Source organism: Tenrec ecaudatus, chromosome 5, assembly GCF_050624435.1.
Source record: "Tenrec ecaudatus isolate mTenEca1 chromosome 5, mTenEca1.hap1, whole genome shotgun sequence".
Lineage (NCBI taxonomy): Eukaryota > Metazoa > Chordata > Mammalia > Afrosoricida > Tenrecidae > Tenrec > Tenrec ecaudatus.
In genome coordinates, this window is record NC_134534.1 from 84,646,110 (window position 1) to 84,661,526 (window position 15,417).

The window sequence follows — 15,417 nt, forward strand, 5'->3', positions numbered from 1 at the left end:
TAAGGGAGGCCAATTAGAAGTTATTCCAGTAATAACAAAGTGCCCTTCACCAGTTAGAACCCCTGCCCATGGATGCTGGTCCATCATGTACTCACAGAGGTTGGCTTAGGGCTACCTGAGTAAGAGTGAGGATCAAGAAAGACAGACCTTGCTGTCACATAAGCCCACAGGTTACTTGCCAAGCACAAGAATTTTAAAGAGGTGTGTCATGGAAGGGTGCCGAGTAGGCATCCTTAACAGACGTCTCACTCAGTGACGATTGGAAGCTGGTGCACAATTTTGGGCATGGTTCGATCCTTAGATCTTAGGTGGCAGGAGATTTATACCCAGATCCAAAGGATTACTCATGCCAACAAACAAGATAATGAAAGGGCATGTATAATACACAAACCATTTTACAACAAACTTTGTAATCCCTAAAACCTACAAAGAACATAAAGATGATGTGTCAGCATTGCCTTCATGATTCTTCATTCTTCCTTTCTTCCCTTCTCTTAGAAGTATTTTTTGTTAAAAATTTTTTGTGTGTGTGTTTAACCTATCTGGCTCAAACTACCAAGAAATCCTACTGCCTCCCCTGTTGTCTAATTCTGTTATTTTGTTGTTTCTTTTATGAATTTTTATTTCATGTATGTTGTTGTTAGGTGCCATCAAGTCAGTTCTGACACATAGCGAAAGAACAAAACACGGTCTGGTCCTACAGTGTCCTCACAAATGTTTCTAAGTTTGAGCCCATTGTTGTAGCCACAGTGGGCCTTCCTGTTTTTCACTGCTCCTCTGTTTTACCTTGGTCTCTCCTGATACCAAGTCCAAAATATGTAAGACTAAATCTGGGCATTCTTGCTTCTAAGGAGCACTCTGGGTATATTTTTTAAAATACATATCAGTTTGTCCTTTTTTTTACATTTTATTAGGGGCTCATACAACTCTTTTTAAATTTATTTTTTATTAATAAATCTTTTTATTGGGGCTCACACAACTTATCACAATCCATACATATACATACATCAATTGCATCAAGCACATCTGTACATTCTTTGCCCTAATCATTTTCAAAGCATTTGCTCTCCACTTAAGCCCTTTGCATCAGGTCCTCTTTTTTCCCCTCCCTCCCCGCTTCTCTCCGCTGCCCCCTCCCTCATGAGCCCTTGATAATTTATAAATTATTATTTTGTCATATCTTGCCCTTTACGGCATCTCCCTTCACCCCCTTTTCTGTTGTCCATCCCCCAGGGAGGAGGTCACATGTAGATCCTTGTAATTGGTTCCCCCTTTCCAACCCACTCACCTTCCACTCTCCCAGTATTGCCCCTCACACCCTTGGTCCTGAAGGTATCATCCACCCTGGATTCCCTGTGCCTCCAGCTCCTATATGCACCAGTGTACAACCTCTGCTCTATCCAGACTTGCAAGGTAGAATTCGGATCATGGTATTGGGGGTGAAGAGGGGGAGGAAGCATTTAGGAACTGGAGGAAAGCTGTATTCTTCATCAGTGCTACATCGCACCCTGACTGACTGATTCATCTCCTCCCCTAGACCCCTCTGTGAGGGGATCTCCAGTGGCCGACAAATGGGCTTTGGGTCTCCACACTGTACTTCCCCCTTCATTCACTATGGTAAGATTTTTTTTGATGATGCCTTATACCTGATCCCTTTGGCACCTAGTGATTGCACAGGCTGGTGTGCTTCTTCCATGTGGGCTTTGTTGCTTCTGAGCTAGATGGCCGCTTGTTGATGGTACTTTCAATATTCTGCTCCAGCACCTCAATTCAATGCATCTATTCTTCTTCGGTATTCCTTATTCAATATCTGATTTTCACATGCATATGAGGCAACTGAAAATACCATGTCTTGAGTCAGATGTACCTTAGTCCTCAAAGTAACATCCTTGCTTTTCAATACTCTAAAGAGCAGAAGATTTATCTAATGCAACTCATTTACTTACCTCTTTACCGCGATTCCACGAGCATTGATTATGGATCCAAGCAAGACAAAAATCCTTGACAACTTCAATCTTTTCTCCATTTATCTTGATGTTACCTATTCTTTACATTGAGTCATAATCCATATTGAACAAGGCAATTGTTGATCTTCCTAAGCAAGTGCTTCAAGACTTCCTCACTTTCAGTAAGCAAGGTTGTGTCACCTGCTTATCTCAGGTTGCTAATAAGCTTTCCTCAGATCGTGATGCTACATTCTTCTTCATATAATTCAGCTTCTTGGGTAATTTGCTAAATATACAGATTGAATGAGTATGGTGAGAAGATACAACCCTGTTGCACACCTTTCTCGACTCTCAACCATGTTCTTGTTCTTTCTCTTGATCCATGTACAGGTGCTGGATGAGCACAATGATGTATTCTGGAATTCCCATGGTATCACGGTTAAATATAGTTTATAATGATCTACACAGCCAAATGCCTTGCAGAGTACATAAAACACAAGTAAACATCTTTGTGGTATTCTCTGCTTTCAGCAAGATCCATCTGGCATCTTTGTTCCATGTCCTCTTCTGAATCCGGCCTGAAGCTCTTGCAGTCAATGTACTACTGCAACTGTAGTTTGACGATCTTCATCTAAATTCTACTGGCATGTGATATCAATGATATTGTCTATAATTTGAGCATTCTGTTAAGTCACTTTTCTTTGGAATGGACACAAATGTGGATCTTTTGCAGTCAGTTGCCAAGTAGTTCTTTTTAAAATTTCCTGGCATAGACAAGTGTTTACAGTGTTTCATTAGTTTGTTGAAACATTTCATTTGATATTCCATCAATTCCTGGAGGCTTTGTTAGGTAGTTCTAGTGTAGGGATGGGGGGAATGTCAATTAGCTGGATTCCTGAGACGGGGCTGGGACGCTATGGTCTACAGGTTTGGAGAATTGCCATCCTCAAAACCTCTTTGCAACTCCATTGCCTGTTTTGTGCTCTGGCTCAGGTGGCTGGCCCCATGCTGGTTTTCCTCTAGGCTGCAAGTGGCGGCGGCCATTTTCTGGACCACGTGAGTCATCGCGCCTTGGCAGCATGGTGCCACCTGGTGTTGGCCATTTTGGCTATGGGGCAACAGAGCCCATGTGACCCTGCCGAGATGGCGCCCAGGCTCTAACCACGTGGAGGGGCGGTGCCTAGGTAGCTAGCCCCTGCTCTAGTCCCGGGAGCCGAATGTTCCCCTTTTCCCTTCCATTCCCCTTAGCTTTCTCCTGGTCTTTCAAACAAGCTGCTTCAGTGTTCTACCTGTGTGGGTTTGTTCCTTGATACTGGCTGGCCTTTCGTTGCCCAGGCCTAGGTCCAAGGTGCTCGGTAGCCGAGCCCGAGTAACTGTTATCTTTCACCTTCCAGTGATGCTGCCTCTGGAACTTTCTGGGACAGCTCTTTTTTTTTTGTTTTAAATTTAATAAATCTTTTTATTGGGGCTCATACAACTCTTATCACAATCCATACATACATCAATTGTGTAAAGCACCCTTATAAATTCGTTGCACTCGTCATTCTCAAAATTCGCCTTCCACTTGGGCTCCTGGAATCAGCTCGTTTTCCTTTTCCCCCCTCCTCCTCCCTCCCCACTCTCCCCTTCCCCCTGAACCCTTAATAGTTTATAATTATAATTATTTTATCTTATCTTACACTGCCCGGCGTCTCCCCTCACCCCCCTTCCCATTGCCCATCTCCCAGAGAGGAGGTTACACATAGATTCCCAAGATCGGTTCTCCCTTTCTATACCCCCTTCCCTCCCGCTGTCGCCACTCTCACCGCTGGTCCTGAGGGGTTTATCCATCCTAGATTCCCTGTGTTTCCAGATCCCTACTGCACCGCTGTGCATCCTCTGGTCTAACCAGGCCCGCAAGGTAGAATTAGGATCATGATAATTGGGAGGGGAGGAAGCGTTTAAGAACTAGAGGCAGGTTTTGAGTTTCATTGTTGCTACACTGAACCCTGAGTGACTCATCTCCTCCCCACTACCCCTCTGCAAGGGATGTCCAGCTGTCTACAGATGGGCATTGGGTCCCCATCATATACTCCCCCTTATTCACGGTGATGTGTGCCCCCCCAACCCACACCTTTGTTGTTTCAGACCTAGTCCCCTCTGCCCTTCATGATCACACATGTTGGTGTGCTGCTTCCGTGTGGGCTTTGTTGCTTCCAAGCTAGATGGACGCTTGTTTACTTCCAAACCTTTAAGTCCCCAGACGCTATATCTCTCAATAGCCGGGCACCATCAGCCTTCTTCACCACACTTGCTTATACACACATTCGTCTTCAGTGTTTATATGAGGAAGGTGATCACACAATGATGGTTTTTGTTCCTTTGGGACAGCTCTTAATACAGCTCCGCCGCCAGGAAGTTCAAGCCAGAAATTCCAATTCTTTAAAGGTTCCCTGAGCTGCTGGATAGATGTCCCTTCCCTTCAGAGATTTGATTGCCTGCTCCTGCCAGCAGGTGTCTTTGAAGGCCGTGGGGCCACACCATGCAGTGGCCCTCCTAGCTTGTGGTCTAGAAAATGGTCGGACTAAAATGTCGGTTGCAGTGACTGGTCTTCGACCCCTTCCCTCAGGTGGGGCACCTGCCTGAGGCCTCAGATTCATGGCACCCCAGAGGTGAGCACTGAATCTGCGGTTATTGGCCTTGAGGCATCAAGCTCTCAATAGCCTTCCTTGTTGTGTGTGTTCTAGATGGGATTTACCAGCTCGATACCCAGAAATTGCCCCCTTGGATGTATCCTGTTCAATTGGGAAAGATTTGATCTGGAAAGGCTGGACAAACAGAAGCTGATTATGCTTTGCAATTCTATTTGGCTACAGTATGTTTTAGAGAAAGGGGAATTGTGGCCAGTCAATGGTACACTTTCTCTTCCAACCTTGCAACAGCTAGAACGTTTTTGTGGAATGATGGAGAAGTGGTGGGAGATGCTGTATGTTACAGCATTCTTCATTTTGAGGAAGAACAAAGATCTTTATCCCCAGTGCACCCAGGACCCCCTAAGGGACCCTGGACTAGAGGGCAACTTTTACCCCAACCCTGAAACAGCCCATAATATTCTACCTGTAGTAGAGGCAGCAGGGGAACTTGGTCCCCAGGCAATTTACAAGCCTTTTACTCTAATTGAACTCCAGCAAATTAAAGATGACTTGGGCAGTTACTCTCACAAACCCAAATAGTTCATAGAACACTTCCAGCACCTCACTCTAGCCTGTGGTTTAACCTGGAAAGATGTCATGGTCATACTGGGACAGACTATGACAGATTTTGAAAAAGAGCAAGTGCTCAAAGGTGCTAGGAAGTTTGCAGAGGAGTTAGATGTGATGAATGAAAAGTACCCTGTAGGGGAAACTGCTGTACGTTTAACAGACCCTGCTTGGAATCATAGTGAGTGAGCCTCAGGACAAGTGGGCACGGGAACAATTCCTGGTGTGCATCACAAGTGGACTAAAGGCAGGTAGGCAAAAGGCCATTAATTATGCCAAAGTGACAACAATTCACCAGGGACCTACCGAGTCTCCTGTAAGCTTTAATCCTTTTAGAGCGGCTAAAGGACGCCCTCAATAATAATACTGATGTAGACATAGAATCCTATGAGGGGCAAGCCTTGCTCAGGTACACGTTTCTCACATAGGCTGCACAGGACATTCACAAGAAACTCCAAAAACTAGTGCAAAAGCCTGAAGGAGCTACCCTAGAGGAGATGGTTTCTTTTGCTAATACAGCGTTTTACAATAGGGAGCAGGAAGGGGAGGCTCGAGCCTGGGAGAAGGAGAAAAGAAAGGACATCAGGCACGCCCAGGTATTGGCTGCACTCCATAACAGACTCCCGTCAAATGCCCCCCTCCCCTCCAGGTTTCCCAGACCTTTGAACCAGGTACCAAGTGCTACATTTGCTGGCGACCAGGTCATTGGGCTAGTAACTGCTCTAACCGGAACAAGCCTCCTTGGATACCATGTGTCCATTGCAAGCAGACTGGCCACTGGGCTGGCCTCTGTCCTAAGGCCCAAAACCTGGAGCGGGGGGGGGGGGGTACCCACAGGCCAACGTGCAGCTGGTAACGGAGGAGGGGGATTGAAGGTGCCCCGTCCGGACGGCCCAGCAGCAAGAGATAGCGGTTACTGGTCTGGAACCTAGGGTGAGCATCAACGTGGCAGGAAGGTCAGTGAACTTCCTTTTTAAATACTGGGGCCACCTCTGTCCTTATTTCCTTCCCTGGACCCCTGGCACTCCGCACCTGCTCCATCCTGGGAGTGTCAGGAAAACCTGTAGTTAAACATTTTACTGAACCTCTCAGATGTCTTTGGGATAACTTCTATTTTTCTCATAGCTTCCTAGTGATCCCTGAATGTCCAGCTTCTCTCCTACACAGAGACATACTGTCCAAGCTGCACACCTGCATAGTCATCAGGCCTCATCCTTGTCACTCTACAGCTTTCCAATTGTTCCTCACAGGGGAGGAGCCTCAGATTCCCCCACAGGAACCGTGGGAACAGACGAATACTCCTGTGAGCCATTGGATGGTCTTAGGATGATATTTCATTGCCACCCAAGGACAGATGAGAGCTACACAGGTGATTCTACCTCAAACCCCTCACAGTCTTTAGGCCAGTGAATACCTTTACTCCGTTCCTGTGTTTACAGTGACCAAACTCTCATGCCTGTTAGTCCCAAGATTCTATTGATTTCCTGTGACACTAACCTAACTTCAAGGGCACTGCCACCTTACAATCTTACCCTTGTGCCAGTTCCAGGACCACCATCTCCTAGACCCACCTTAACCTTACCCATCCTGGGCCCTACATGGACAACCCTTTCTAACAGAGTAGGAAGGGTATGGACCCAAAACCCCAATTCGCCCCCTTTGTCAGCAGGAAGTAGCTAGAGATGTCATCGTCCAGTACCCCAAAGATTTGGATCCATATCTCTTCAGGGGGGAATGTTAGGTAGTTCTAGCATAGGGATGGGGAATGTCTATTAACCCATGCCCAGAGAGCCAAACACGGGAACAAGGAGTGGCGCGCTGCACATGCTCAGAGGTTCAGGTTTTCTGCCCGTAGGCATGGGTGGGCGCTAAACATGGATTGGCCCACCTAGGCCAGGTGAATTCAATTCAGCCAATGGGGTTGATCAGGGGTCGTCCACCACGCCTCCCCATGGAATCCTTGAAGAGGCAGGAGTCCAGAGTCGAGAGACTTTGCATGACGCTGAGAAGCTTCCGCCAGGCTGCATGGTCAGGAGGAGTCCTTTGGGTGCCATGTAAACCTGAAACTTCTAACTCTCATAAAACTCACTTGGATCACAAACCAGCCTTCGGTGTGAATTCTTTCTCACGTGGGGCCAAGGATTGAGGTATAACTCTAGCTCCAGAGAGATCTAACAGCTTGTTTTGGGCTATTGCTTTCAGTGCAGCCTAAACATCTTCCGTCAGCAACATTGGTTCTTGCTTATATGCTACTTCCTGAAATGGTGAAATGTCAACTACTTCTTTTTGGTACTTTGTGTATTCTTTCCATAATTTTTGGATGCTTCCTGCATCATTCAATATTTTACCCATAGAATCTTTCAAGATTACAACTCAAAGACTGAATGTTTTCTTGAGTTCTTTCAATTTAGATATGCCAATTATGATCTTCAGACATCCATTTTGACCTTTTCTTTCTGTCTTTGTAATGACCTTTTGCTTTCTTCATGAACGTTTTTAATGTCCTCCCACAACTCGTCAGGTCTTCTGTCCTTAGTGTTCAATGCATCAAATCTTTTCTTGAGACATTCTCAAAATTCAGGCAGGATTGACTCAAGGTTGTATTTTGGATTTTGTGGAATTCTTTAAATTTCCTTTAACTTCAACTTGATCTTACATAAGGGCAATTGTTGGTCTTTTCCAGAGTCAGCTCCTGGCCTGGTTTTAGCTACAGCTATGGAGCTACTCTTCTCACAGAGGTAGTCCATTTGGTTTCTGTGTATTCCATCTGGAGAGGTCCATGTGCATAGTCACCTTTTGCTTTTGTGTTGTGGATAAAAGATATTTGCAATTCAGAAGTCATTATTTTTACGAAATTCTATGATGTACTCACCAACTGCTTCTGTCATCAAAAATACATTTTCCAATTCTTTTTACTTCTTTTGTTTCCAACTTTTGCATTCCAGTCACCAATAATTATCAATGCATCTTTATTGAATGTTTGAGCAATATCCAACCAAGTCATTGGTCAAATTCTTCAATTTCTTCATCCCCTAGCTTTAGTGGTTGGTGCATAAATTTGAATAATAGTTATAATGAAGGTGGATAGATATAATCCTATCACAGACAGCATTGTACTTCATGATTGATACTGCAATGTCCTTTTTGACAACAAATACAATGTACATTGTGTTATCCCGAGCATACCAAATTATATAAATTTCTGATTCTAAGTGGCTAATACCAGTCTATTTCAGATCACAGATACCTAGGACATCAATCTTTATGCTTTCCATTTCATTTTTAGCCAATTGCACATTTTTCTAGATTTGTGCTTTGCACATTCCAAGTTCTGATTTTAGCAGATTGTTGAGCCGTTTCTCACCTTGAGCCATGCCTCATCGACAAGTGCAGATCCCACGACTCCACTTTCACAGGCACTCCCCTCTCAGTCCCCTTGTTGACTCTGTTCTAAGAAAGCAGCTCCGCCTCAGTCACGTTTCCAGTGCTGTCTGCCCCCAGGGGCCCGTCCTCTGGCACTGTCTGTGACCGTGTTCCGGTTCCACTGATCAGACCTTGAGTTTCTGACAGTGTTTTCAATCTGTGAATAAGGTTTTCAACAGCTCCTTCCTCCGAAGTGGGGAGCCAAGTCCTTCTTCATTGTTTGTTCTTAGTCTGGAAGCTCTGCTGAAACCTGCTCACTTTGGGCGGCCCTGTTGGCACTTTCCACTGACACAGCTTCCAGCATCACAGCAAAACATAGGCTACCACAGTGTGACAAACTGGCAGACACACAGTGGATTTGTTGTATGGTTTCCAGTTATTCAGTTCTTTATCCCATCCATTGAAGGTATATAAATACCATCTCCTGAATTTTATTTCTGGTTCTTCCAGGTCCAATTTTCCATATACTCTTTTGGATCTGGGTGTTGTTCCATTGCTGGAGCTTTCTTGATTTTTGTGTGTATATTGTGATTGACAACTGTTTCTGTAGTGTGGAGGCAGTCCATGCTTGCTTGGTTGCTGGGATGGTTGGTGCTTTCTTTGTAAGGGGAACAGGGATAGAATAGACTTTTCTGTCCGGTTTCAGGGATAGCAGGGACCTTCTGTGTTGGGATATAGGGATATCCAGGGTCTCCCTTGCTGGGTTGCTTGTATGGCTGGGGCCTTCTATGCCTGGGGGCAGGGACTGGTGGGGCTTTCCTTGTTGGGTCACACAGGTGGCTAGGGCCTACCTTGACCGGTCCAGGGGGCAACTGGGGCCTTTCTGGCCTAGCTGTGGGGATGCCTAGGGACTTCCTTGCCAGGGGTCAAGGATAGCTGGAGCCTACCTTGCTAGCGGGTAGGGATGGTACGAACCTTATCAGTTTGTAGGGATGGCTGTGGGGTGGGGATAGTTGGGGGCTTTCTTTTCAGGCCTTTCTTCAGAGATGCCTCAGAGTAACTAAAGTTCTCCATCTTTTTGGTTACTAAATGAGCAGTGTTAATTGTACTACCCAGGGACTCCTAAAGGGTTTGTTGCTGTTGCCTTTTATCTCTTAGTTTATAGGAGCCCTGGTGATATAGTGGTTATGTATTGGTCTGTGATCCACATGGTTGGCGGTTCCAAACCACCAGCAGGTCCAAGGGAGGAAAACTGGACTTTTTATTCCCATAAACAGTTATAGTCTCAGAAATCCACAAGGGGTCACAATGAGTCAGCATTGACTTGATGGCATTGTTTTGTTTTTTAAGCTCTCAATTGATTTCTTTAGAAAACATATTTTTTGTGGAGATAAGTTGAGAAGCAATACTTTCAGCATGTTACTATTAACACTATTCTTTAAATTTTGTTCAGTGAGACTCAGACTACGGCGTCAGCAGTGCCACAGATTACCATGACCTTACTTGCTCCCATGAAACTGACTGCATTTCCCTAATGGGTCTGAGTTAGAAGGACGAGTTGGGAGGACATACTGATTGGATTATAGGATTCACCTGGGAATGGCTTTTACAATGGTTCATTGTGATTGTCACCCTGCTGGGTCTATAGTCAGCTTCTCTAGAAGAAACTGTGCCGACTGAACAACTGTTTCCTGAGCATTCATCACATGAAACGTAACCGATGAACTCCCCAATAAACCTCATGAGCGTGAGCAGTTCCTTGTGGCCATTGCAGTAAATTATTGAACACAGCCTTGGGAGAGACATTGCCCTTTTGTTATAAATGTAGACAAGCAGTTTTCAAGTGTTTTGGTCTCAGGAACTCCTTGTATTCTTAAAAATAAGAGTTTTATTTATACCCTTTTATCTAACAATATTTGTCCTAATAGAAATTAAAACAGAAAATTAAAGGTTTGTATTTTAAAACATTAAATCTAATGCAAGCCCACACACATTTAACTTTAAAAAACAAAAACATCCCTGCATTTTGCAAAACGAAAACATTTAGGGTGAAGAATGGCATTGTTTGATATTTTTGCAAATATCTTTAATGTGTACTTTAATAAATGACAGCCAGATTCTCATGTGTACTTTTGCATTATAGTATGATTTGTTCTTTTGATTGAAATCTATGGAGAATATCTATTCTCACTGAGATATCAGTCTTTACAGATAATCCTGGCTATTCCATTTTAACACTATATCCACATTTGACAAGTGATAGTTTCTTAATTGTTAATTGCAACATGAAGCTAATGTACTATTACTACTAATAATATAACATACTAATGTACTTTTCGTATTCTGTTACATTAGCATATACTGATGTCTTGCACGAGTATTTTATGTATGCATGATTTTATTGCACCAGCCATTGGATTTTCAAAATATTAGTTCATTGAGTTATGCAGGTTTTTACAATGTTGACATATATCACTATAATATAAAATAAAATCACATTGATTAATAACATTACCATGGATTTTTATCAGAGATGTATTAGAAAATGGTCAAACTCGAAGTATAGATAAAAGTTTTCCAAATTTTTAATTTTTTTCTTCAAAGTCTAAACTTTGGTATCAGCAACAATCACTGTCATTTTTCAGAGAGTTGAAAGGATCCCATCAGACATTTTTTGTGAGAAAAGTCTGCAAAATCCTTAATTGGAAATAACTATTTTTTATTGTTTCTAGTGCAGGCATGAGAAAAGAGACTGGTTCAGTCTGTAGATGAACTGTTGCACAAATGTTTTCATCCATACAATAATCACACATTGGCGTATAGCAGGAGTACTCTAAACATGCTGCTATTGCAGTTAGTGCCCATCAGGTTGGCGCGTGACTCCTGGTGACCCTCTGCACAGCAGGGAACTCTCCAGTGCTGTATGCCATCCCATGATCTTCCTATGATTCTCACCTGTGCACAGGCCTTGCATCGGCTGCTTTTCTGCAGTAGATCACCATTTCTGTTTTCTTATCTTAGTCTGAAAGTTGTGCTGAAATCTGTTCAGGTTTATAACACATAAGCTTCCCCTGACAAACAGGTGACTGCCCATGAGGAACACTGGCTAGGAATTTAATCCATGTCTTCCTCATGGGAAGCAAAACTTCTACCAGTGAAATACCACTGGCTCCACTTTGAGCATATAATCTATTTAGTTCTACAGAATACCAAAAGGACAGCTATCCAAGGATTGAGATTTAATAAAAGTAAAACTTTCGAGTACTTTATCAGAGGCATTCATAAGTGAAATCTTTGTTTGTTTTAGTAGGAGTGTGTGGGTGATGAAAACTGTGTGGACTGTTCACAATTAGGTGTCGTTGCTTTGACTCATGCTAAGACATCTGCAATTTGTCTTCTTTTGCTTTTGCACCACCAGTGCACGTGGAAAAGCAAAGATGTGTTATTATGAAGTAGACGTTATGTGGCTAGTTCCTTTACCTTACTAGGAAGGTAGGTAAAGTGCAGGTGGAGGTGCAGGCACGTTGTTAAGTTTGATGGTTAAAAAAGGTGAGTATTTTCTTTGATTTGCTTGGTAAAATAAGAAGGGAGACCACCAGCTGGGCATGGGCTTTCCATAGAAGAGTGTAGAAGATGGAGACTTGACCTTGGAAAATCGCCAAAATCAAACCCAAACCCAAACTTACTGCCATGCAGTCAATTCTGACTCACAGGGCCCCATGGCTCGGGCAGAGGTTGGCACACTGTGGCTCGCCAGCCATAGGTGGTTCATACGTGTGGCTCTGAGGGAAACTTTAAAAAATGTTAAGGATATTATTCAGATAGTGATTTCATTTGTCTGTAAAAATGTATTTATAAAAAATGTATTTATCACTCTCATAATTTTTAAAATTTTAAATGGGCTCTTCTGGCTCAAAAGTTTGTCAACCTCTAGGGCTTGGGTAAAACTGCCCTTGCGGGTTTCTGAGACTAACTCTTTATGGGAGTAGGCAGCCTAATCTTAATTGGCTTGTGGTTTTGAACTGCTGAACTTGCAGTTAGCAGTCCAACATGTAGCCTACTATGCCACCAAGGACTCCTTGGAGAATGTAGGGAAACGAAATTTTTAAATTAAAAACTCCTCCAAAAGAACTCTCTAGGCCTAGATATTTTTACAGAAAAAAAAATCAAAACTAAAGAAAATTACCACTAATTCTACACAATCTGTTTCAGAAAATATGAGAGGGTACACTTCCCAATTCATTTAGTGAAACAAACTAGTATCCTGATGTCCAATTCAGACAACAACACAACTGAAAAAGAAATTACAGAGCAACATTCCTCGTGAATACTGATGCACAATGCCCTAATAGAACTTAGCAACAATAGCACAAATAGAACTTAGCAACATATCTTATTAAATGGACATTCTAAGTGATGCTTCTTCAAAGGTTGCAGAATAGCCCAATATTTTATTTAGGTCAAATTTTTAACATCAGTGTAAACCATCATATTAATAGGCTAAGTATAAGAGCCAAATTATTATGTTAACTGATGCAGAAAAAGTACTTAACAAAATTCAATACTCATATATAATAGAATTCTGTATAATTAAGAGTAGTGGGGCACTTCCTCAACTTGATAATATCTGGTCAAAGACTGCATGCTGTTTCCCTGAGATGGAGAACAGGACAGGATGCCTGGTCTCATCAGTCTTCCTCAGCACAGTTCTAAAAGTTCTAATCTAGCCAGTGCAACAATGCAGGAAAATAAAAAGCATACAGATCCAAAAGAAAACAATAAAACTCTCCTTATTTGAAGATGATGTGCTTATTTAGAAAACCCCAAGGAAAACAAGAAAAATAATGATACCGAGAACTACGAAATGAGTTCAAGGTTATAGATATGAAAATTCTATTCTACTTCCTTTTTTAAAAACATTTTATTAGGGGCTCATACAACTCTTATCACAATCCATACATATACATACATCAATTGTTTAAAGCACATCTGCACATTCCCTGCCCCAATCATTCTCAAAACATTTGCTCTCCACTTAAGCCCTTTGCATCAGGTCCTCTTTTTTTTCCCCTCCCTCCCCGCTCCCCCCTCCCTCATCTACTTCTATATAATAGAAGCAAACCTGTGCACATTGATCTAAAAATATAATCCCATTTACAATCACTCAAGAAACCCCCCAACTTAGCTGTAAACCTAATAAAACACGGAAAACTAAAAATTGCTGATGAAAAATTTTAAAAGCAAAACAAACATACTAAAAAGACATGTTTATCAATTGGAAGACAACAGCAAAATATATCAGTTCTCCTCAAATTGACATACACTTAACACAATTTTTGTCGAATTCCTGTATGAGTTTTGTTGAATTCCTGTATGAGTTTTTAATGAATATAAAAAGAACCATGGAAGGCAAAGATGTCAGATGTTTTATAATAATAAATGGAAACAATCTGTCTACCCCATTTCAAGACTGATGCTAGAACTACAGTCATCAAAACAGTGTTATTGAGGGAGGAAAAAACACACAAGCCAGTGACTAAACAGAGCTGTCGTGACCAAGAGGACTGCTCCAGAGTAAGACTGGCGGCAGGCGTGAGAATACACAGGGTAGTTCTAAGCCAGTGACAAGTCACGGGCATTTTCTGGCCAAGAAATTCATTGGCTGAGATTGAACATTTGTTTTCAGGAGACTAAGCACCTAGCCTTGAGAGGTTGGGATCCATCCGGGACTGCTTATGGGCTAAACGTGTCTTCAGTTGTACTCTTTTCTATTATATTAAAATTGTCCCTACAAGCATGTTGTTGCCAGAGGGTTTTGTGCGGCTTCTCAGTGAGTTGCTGGACCTGATGCAAGGGGTTGGCTGGTCTGAAGTCTGGCTGTGCTTGTGGCTCATAGCCATGGATTTGGTCTTGAGTGGTTAGGGATAAGATGGAAAGCTATATGGGACTGAACTGAACAGTGAAGGGATACCGAGATTCCCAAATGATACAGTTGGTGTGTGGAATGGGATGACAAAATTTGGCAACAGAGGTGGGCGATCTTAGTCTTGGTGGACTAAATTTTTTTTTGTTTGTGTAGTTTAGCCTTTAAGCAATATAGACTTGCTGATCATAAAATCCTATGCTTTCTGCACATACCACTCTTAAAATGACAAAATTTTTAAAATGGAGAACTCATTAGTGGTTATCAATGGTTAAGGAAAGAGTGGAGGTGGGCAGAAAGTGGATGTGGTTGTTCAAGAGCAATAAGAGGGAACCTTGTAGTGACAGAACTGCTCAGTATATTGACTGGATCAATATTAATATCTTGGTTGTGATACTGTACAATAGTAAGATGTTGCTACTGGGAGAAATAGGGATGTCTGTATTATTACAGATACATGTGAATCCACAATGATCTCATATTAAAATTAGAAATATTACTAAAAAATAAAAAGTGATAGAGTAATTCTTATTCCTGATTTTAATAAATTACTTCAACATTGCAGTAATTAAAATACTTCCTTTAAAAAATAAAATTAAGTACTTTTATTCTAGTCTTATTGCATATGTATAAGCAATACATGTTTTATTATCATGTTACTGAGAATGCTGCTGGATTTTATAAAATGTTATTTCCTCATCCATTTATGTGGGATCATATAGTTTTTCCTTTTTAAAACGTAGTATGTTTTCAGGTCAGATTTCCATATGTTTAACTATCCTTGTATTCCTGGGAAAGTTCCTTGATCATATTTTTAGTTTCTTTTAGTTTTTTTTCTTAGTCTCTTATCACCTGCCAGATGATAACACTCAGAACCAATGAACTCAGTAACAGTTTATGGAAGAAAGGAATACAGGATCTTGCAAGTTTATATGGAATTCAGCTT